Source organism: Silene latifolia, unplaced genomic scaffold, assembly GCF_048544455.1.
Source record: "Silene latifolia isolate original U9 population unplaced genomic scaffold, ASM4854445v1 scaffold_132, whole genome shotgun sequence".
In the NCBI taxonomy this organism is placed as follows: Eukaryota; Viridiplantae; Streptophyta; class Magnoliopsida; order Caryophyllales; family Caryophyllaceae; genus Silene; species Silene latifolia.
This window is the reverse complement of record NW_027413132.1, coordinates 274,299-282,478: the sequence shown is the minus strand read 5'-3', so window position 1 is coordinate 282,478 and position 8,180 is coordinate 274,299. Positions and strand designations below refer to the sequence as shown.

Here is an 8,180-nt window from a genome sequence, read left to right as displayed (position 1 = left end):
TTGTATGAGAGATTTGGATGGAACTTGGTGTTTTCATTGTAGAAATTTGAATAAGGGGTACCACTTTTGTAAGCTTGGAAAGCATTAACTTGTTCGGTTGTTCCCCTACACTCACTTGGGTCATGACCCAAAGTTCCACAATTCTCACATATCCCACTTGGGATTGATGAGGATGCCGTCATGGCATTGACATGATGCTTCGATGATTTTGAGTTTTCCTCAAGTCTAGCCATAGCTTGTTCAAACTTCAAGTTGATTGTGTCAATGTGAGCACTAAGTTGAGCACCCAATTGAGTAACGGAGTCCACTTTATGCTTTCCTCCTTTAGTAGCCTTGCGAGGTCTACTATATTGTGAATTATGGACCGCCATTTCCTCAATCTTGTTCCATGTTTGATTGTCATCAACCTCGGTGAACATTCCATTTGATCCCATATTGAGAATGTTCCTAGAATCTTCATATAAACCATTCCAAAATTGTTGCACTAAAAACCATTTGCTAAGTCCATGGTGAGGACATGAGCGACAAACACCTTTGAACCGCTCCCAAGCTTCATACAAAGATTCTTCATCCCTTTGCTTAAAACCCGTAATTTGAGCTCTTAGCATGTTAGTCTTTTCCGGTGGGTAGAATTTTTTGTAGAAAGCTAGAGCTAACTTCTTCCAAGAATCTATTCCAAGGGTGGCCTTATCAAGGCCCTTCAACCATTGCTTTGCGGTGCCGATTAACGAAAAAGGAAATAAGACCCATCTAATTTGGTCTTGAGTCACGCCCGTTTGAGAGATAGCATCACAATAATCGCAAAAGGTTTCCATATGAGAATGAGGGTCCTCACTAGGCATTCCCCCGAATTGGCTCCTCTCAACTAGTTGGATGAAGGCGGACTTGGCAATAAAATTACCGGTGAGATGTTGCGGTGTAGGAGTACCATTTGGTAGATTCTCCTCGGTGGGTATAGAGTGTGACGAGAATTTAGGCATTGTAGGTGGATTTTGTGGGATATTGTGTAATGGGTTTTCTTCTCCTTCTATTGCGAAAGGATTGACAAACTCACTAGTGGGTTGAACAACTTCACCAACACCTCTCAAATTCCTCCTAACAAGTCTCCTATTATTCGTCAAGGTTCTTTCGATTTCACGGTCAAAAGGTAACAAATCACTTTGTAACCTTCTAGACATGCAAAATATCAAACAACGCGAAAACAATTAGAACAAACCTTGAGGAGTTTTACTTCCCCAAGGTGAAAAAGACACAACTAATAACAATAAAAGAAATCTAAAATCAATTAAACACCGTCCCCGGCAACGGCGCCATTTTTGATCGAGGCCATTTCGTGTTCACAATTAAGCATATGTGGTCGTTGGTCAATGGTCGATACAAAACACAATTTATACTTCACAAACAACTCTACAATTAGTAAAGAGGCAAGTAAAGGTCGGATCCCAAGGGACGGGTATTGAAATGAGAATTCTATTGCAACTAGTAGTGTCTAGGGGTGTCACAAATTGGGTTGATGTAGAAGGTTACTAAACTAGAATAACAATGAAAATAAACAAGCAAGATGGATAAAAAGGGGTGTAAACAATTGATTAAAAGCACTAGGGTGTCATGGGGTCGTAGGGGAATCATGGGATATGATCATACAAACATGTTCTCAAGTTATAAGCAAGCAATTATTGTTGTGATGGATTGAGTTGGGTTATATCTTACAATCCTAGGAAAGTTTGGGTCCCGGAGCCGAATCGATTAGATTGTACAACACCTACAAGTCGACTTAATCTTTCCTACTCAACACATGCATGGTCTAACAAGACTCGAGTTGGGTTATGTCTTACAAGTCTCATTGAAAAGATAGAAGATGATAGTAAATGCAAGGATTCATAGGCTTAGCATTTCATCAAATATAACATGTGCATGTATTAAGATCAAAACAAGCAAGCAAATAAGATATGAAAGCATATTGATTTAAGCATGAATCATTCCCCATGATGGTTTCCCCTAATCACCCATTAAACCCTAGCTAAGAGACTACTCACTCATTATCATGTTGATCATGCTAGAAAGGTTGTCAATCATACTAACATAATGAAACATGATGAATAAATGAAAGTAATTAACAATAATTAAAAAGGGATTAAGAGATTATACCTACTAATGATTCCAATAATAAAGCAAGAATAATAGAAGTACTTGAATCCTAGATTGAGAGGTTGTCAATCTCCCAATAATAACCCAAATAATCTTCAATTACCCAAAATAAAGGAAGAACAAGAGAGAGATTAAAGGACTAAAACTTGGATTAAAACTTGATTAATACTTGATTACAATATTGAAGAGAGATTTGATTGATATTAACTACACTAATTATTGATAAGAAGAACATGCTCCTCTAATTAGCCTAATGGGGTATTTATAGTGAAAATTAGGGAGGATGCATTAGGGTTAACTAAGGGCTAAACTAGTAATTACACTTTTTAAGTTGAGCAAGGAGGACCCGGTATTTTCTGAGAGAAGGGCTTCTCTTTTCGTAGCTTGAAGAATGAAATCCGTCTTTGTCAAGGAACTCCGTGCGGATTAGAGTCGGGACGGCCGGATTTGGGCGGTGCAATCCGAGCGGATTCAGGAGAGGGACGCTCGGATTGTTGTAGGGGAATCCGAGCGGATTCCAAGGAGGGACGCTCGGATTGTCTTTGGGACGGACGGACGGATTGTCTGCAATCCGTTCGGATTGTTGGTCAGCGTCAATTCTTCTTCTTTTCTTCATAAATTCCTTGGGGATTTCCTTGGGGACGCAAGGATCCTTTCTCAACATTGCTCTTCTACTATGATATGTACAAAGGCCTTCTAGTCTTGTCTCTTCTTGATGCTTGGTCATTGAATACAATCAATTTAGCCTCGTTTTGCCATGAAAATGCAAGATTCTTACTCCTTTCCTACCAAGGGATCAAAATCTCAAAGAATATGCAAAACAAAGAACTAAAGATAAGAAATGACCCAAATAGGCACTAAAAAGCATGGAAACAATGGTAATTCGGGGGCTAAATATGAGCCAATTATGGTCACATCAAAAATCCATGAGTGCTACTAGATGTGTGGATAGGAAAATTTTACGAACCTTGAAGATTGATGAAACTTTGTATGGCATGTTCGTTGAGATTGGTTTACAGGGTCATTTCTTGCTTCATGAGTTGTCTTACCCTGCTCTGACCCTTGAGTTTTTGAGCTCATTTGCCTACTTCCCCAGTGACCACCTTATTAGGTTTAGGTTGCTTAATATAGAATGGTCTTTGACCTTTGACCGTCTTTCAGAAATCCTGGGGATTGACAAACACACTGATGGTGATTTATATAATGCTAGTGGGATGTCTGCAATCCGATACTTTCTCTTGTTTACTGGCTATGCGGATGCAGATGTTAGTAGTATGTCTTTGTTGGATGTCCAACATGTCTGTCTTCGATTCTTTCTACGGTATTTGAGCTACTTACTCTATGGGAGGCACGACAAGAGCAAGGCCTCCACCATTGAGGTCTTGATTCTTGCTAGTTACCCGAACCCTTATCGGGAGAGGACATTCCAGTTTTCTCCCCCTGCTCTTGTGTGCTCAGCCTTTGACCGTATGATCGGGAGATATGGGGATCTTGATTGTGGTGCCCTCGTCACTAAGATTTCTCGGGCTGTTTGTGATTTTCGGGGAGGTGACCTACGAGCCTATGGATGACCATGAGCCACTTGCTGATGACGACCACTTGCGTTATTATATCTCTTACACAGACATTAGGAATGGGAAGGACCATTACTGGAAGGTCCAGGGTCAGTTTTATATGCTTTTGCCGTGTGACCGTTTGCCGGCTGTGGACTCTCTTGAGGAGAGTACAGCTAGGGAGAGACCCCCACCTATCACTTATCTGATCCCACAGGACCTCTTGGTCACTTTTTCCAGTTCCAGTACTACTACTACTACTGGTGGGCGTCGGAGACGTCGCCAGCCTCCCACCCACTTGCCTGGCTCTTTTCAGCCCGCTCCTCCTCCTCCACCTTCTACAGCCTATCCTACCCAGGGTTATCACTTTGACCCAGTCCTTGAGAGAGAGGTGAGGATTCATAAGGGCATTAACGCCGCATTGACTGAGCGGCGTATGTGGGAGTAGATGGAGGCTATGACTCTTGCTGTAGGTGAACAGTACACGAGGACTTCTCCTAGCCACTACACCACACCTGGTGATGATAGCCGTGTCTTCCACCTTTTTGGAGTGACTCCTGCCGAATTTGGACAGTTTAATACTGATTATGGTGCTTTGGTCGTCCTTTCTACACTCCAGTCCGTCCCCATCAGCCTTCTTCTGTTTTTCCCGAGGATGTGGGTGTCCCTTTATCACAGCGTGGGTAGTTTGGTCAGTTTGTAGCTTCTACTTTTGTTGCAGCAGCTTTCCCAGGGGGTGGCCATTCTAGAGGCCGTGGTAGACGAGGTGGCCGTTCTAGAGGCCGTGGTACCCCTGCTCCTGATCCTGAGTTGTTGTCTTTGTATGCTGAGATTGATGATTTTGATGAAGCTAACCTTGATGATGATGGACCCCAGTAGTGACAGCTGGTCACTACATCCCTCTCTTTCCAGCTGGTTTGGGGGAGGCTACTGCATTACAGCTGGTATTATCTTTCCTGTTTTTGTTTTATTGCATTCCTTATTTTCCCCTCTTCCCTTTGTTAGTTGTGTCCCATAGGTTGCTGGATTTCTGTGTGATTGCTTTGCTGTAGGCGTCACAATGAGGAAACTGTGACATTTAGGTTTGGGGGAGAGTGTTTATTTCTGTTGTGTGTTTTATTTATTGTTGTGTGTGAAAAAAAAATCCAAAAAAATTGAAAAATTTATAAAATACAAAAACATGTTTTATTTATTTTGAGTCGAGTCTTGGTGAATTGTTTAGCAATTATGATAATTTGCTTTGTCTTTGCCTTTGAGTCCCATTTAGTTGTCCATGTACATTGTTTTGACCTGTTAGCTATGATGAACAAAGTTCTTTACTCAAGTCTTGACCGTCACAATATGCGTTATGCCGAGTAGATTTGACTATATTTTGTTTGTAAACCACTTAAATTTCTGAGGTCTTTAGAGCTTCCTAGGCCGGGAACATTAATAAACTGGTCTCATTGTTATTTAGGCTGAAGAGTGTGGTCTCCCTGTGGAATATGTAATATCAAACTGCATAAGTGTGACATTAGTTTCTTAGCTTTTGCGCGTTCATATGATTGAGTACATGAGGAAAGGCGGTTCTTATTGTTCAAATATGTCATACATTACCTAGTTTTTGTTAGCCCGTTTGAACCATGTAGCCATTTTATATCCTATTTCTTAGCTACATTCCAGAATTTGCCTACCTTTTTGGGACAGTCGCAGTTGCTTGAGTCTTGATTGTTATAGCTGCTTTGGTTGGGTTGGGATTTTTATTGTCATGTGGGTAGTAGCTATCTTTTTGTAGCAATTGTGTGACCTCCTATGTTGAAAAAGAGAAATATTATGAAGCAATGAAAAAAAGAAAGAAAAAGAAAGAAAAATTTCGAAAAAAAGCACAGAAAAAAAGGAAAAAGAAAAAAAAAAAGACAAAAGAAAGAGAAGAAAAATATGCTTGCTTCATTAAGTTTTGTTAGGAGGTCGTGAGTGGTAATTAATGGAGGCTAATGCACATTTGGAGAGCCTTTTCATTCTCTCATATGTTGTCAAAGTTGAGATAATTTCTCCAGTTGGATGATTGTTGTATTTATTATTAAATTTGGTTATTGGTTCAGCGCTGCGACTACCGTCTGAGCCTCACATACCCATACGTGCTTATGCACAAGCCACTTCTATACCCATGCCACTTTACCACCATTCTGTCCTTGATACATGTACTTGGTCTGTTTTGTGAATGCGCACTAGTTGGAGAATCTTCTATCACATTAGATTGCATGCATATTTCATAAGTTGAGTGAGTGTCTTTATTCTTTCTATCTTACATATATCTCACCCCTTATGAGTGCATGAGTGAAACCGCGAGAATCCAACAAAATTGTCTTGCAAGGTTGAAAAGCATTTGGCTGAGTCTCGGTATCATGTCACATCTTGAGTAAGAGCTGCGTTAGTCTATTACCCGTGCTTTTAAATTTGTTTTATTGGCACAATTTTTGGTCATTACTTTGTTATAGATGTGGATAGCTGGGATTTGTATGTGCCTAGACATTTGCTCTGAGTTATTCATTCACCATCTGTTTATCGTCTCTTGTTTGGTCTGATTGCTTTGCTTGAGGACAAGCAAAGGGTTGGTTTGGGGGAGTTTGATGTATCACTTTTATATAAACTTTTATAGCTCCTTTCATACCATTTTATATACCGTTTTCGTGCCTTTATATCATTTATATGCCTTATTTCAATGAATTGTCGATACTGCCGCTATTTTGTGTTTCAATGCAGAAATGACGCATTATGAGGATAATCAAGCTAAGATGAGCGTAGCGGAGATGGCATAGTAGGATACACGAAGTATGGCACGAGGAACGAGGTAGCATGAAGGCTAGAAGTGAAAGAAACAAGGAAACTGTTTTGTGTGGATTTAGCGCAGGGCGAAATCAGGTCAGGGTGAAACTGTGTAGGGTCAACTAGCTCTAGTTAGTCTATTGGTCAGGTCGTCAGGATATGATATTGAGCTGTAAATGAAATAACAACAATAACAAGACAAGCAATTTTTTACGTGGAAAACCCTTGAATGGGAAAAAACCAGGGGCACCAAGCCAGGAGAGGATTTCACTATGTAATTTGGGAGAATAACCGTATGAAAATAACAATGTTTATCTTTCTTTATGTATGTGTATGTGCTCCTTTTTGCGTATGAATGAGATCCCCTCTGAAATCTTCAAAGTGTTCCTTATATAGTCTTCTTCCCTGAACGGCTGCTTGATCTGGTATTAAAGACAGAATATTCTCCATAATTACCAGTAATAATTGCTAAATATCTCCCTCTTAATTATCGCATTTACTGCATAATCTTCACATTTAATGATGCGTATATAATTCCTTTATAACACGTGTATATGGTCTAATATCGTCCTGATATTTTGACCGTTGTCCTCTCTATGGCTTGGCGCCTATCTTCATGTGCCCTGATAGCCTGACAGCCTGGCAGTCAGGTTCAGGTGAGATACTCATCAGGAAGGTCTGCGGATTTTCAGGCCTAACAATTGCCCCTTATCTCCTCATTTGCAGTGTGCCAGGACGAAAAAATGAGGAGATAACTTTATTATTGGTAAGATTACCCAACGGTTAAGTTTTTCCTGATCAGTTTCCTGTAACGGCTCTTTTACTGCAGTTGCTGACGCGTGGTTATTTAATGCAACTTCCTTAATGATTTTGCGGTTGAAACCCTAATCTTCTCCACTATAAATACTTGTGTGCTTCATTAAGTTGAACTCATCAACGCAATTTCTTCTTATCTTCTCTTTTCAACAATCCTTTTCTTCAGTTTTCTTAATTTCCAACTTCCTTAATCTTTAATCAATTTTCCATAATTCTTCAAATAATGGCTGCAAAGAAAAAAAATCTACCGGGCGGCAGCTGCAACTCCTCCTCCTCAGAATCCTGAGGAAATTTCTTCTGAAACCTTGCCTGCTTCTTCTGCTGCTCCATCTCCCATAGTAAATAAGCCGAGTGATCCTCCATTGGAGATGATCTCAATATCTCATGGTGCTTTTCAATTCAAGCCTACGAAGGCTTTAAATGAGGATCAGTCTCCTGCAAACCGTTTAAAGCTTGAGTTTGAGAAGATTTTGAAGGATAAGGGGATCATCCTTGCTGATGCTGAAGTCTGGATTCCTAAGGATTCTCCTATCAGGGCCGACTGGGCTTGTCCTGGTTAGTTCTGCATCCATGACTGGGCTTTCAGGGCAGGCTGTAAGCTTCCTTTTTCTCCTCTTATGGTTGAGGTTATTAAGGAGATCGGTGTTCCATCTTATCAATTAATGCCAATGGTGTGAAAGGTTGTATGTTCTATTGAGAACCTCTGTAAAAAACACAATATTTCTTTTTCTCTTGATGACTTGAAGACTTGTTATTCTGTTAAAACAAACAATCCTGGCCGTATAAGTTTTAAGGTCAGGGCGTCTACTACTCCTCTTCTGAGTAACTTGGACAGTGGCCATGATAAGGGCTGGGCTA

At 40.4% G+C, this 8,180-nt stretch overlaps 1 non-coding gene across 1 annotated transcript; it reads left to right on the top strand.

The window, feature by feature from the left end:
- The first annotated feature begins 501 nt into the window (after nt 1-501).
- On the top strand, nt 502-608 carry LOC141637687 (small nucleolar RNA R71). The gene has a single exon (XR_012541857.1). It is a non-coding gene; the product is annotated as a small nucleolar RNA R71 (small nucleolar RNA).
- Nucleotides 609-8,180: the final 7,572 nt, after the last annotated feature.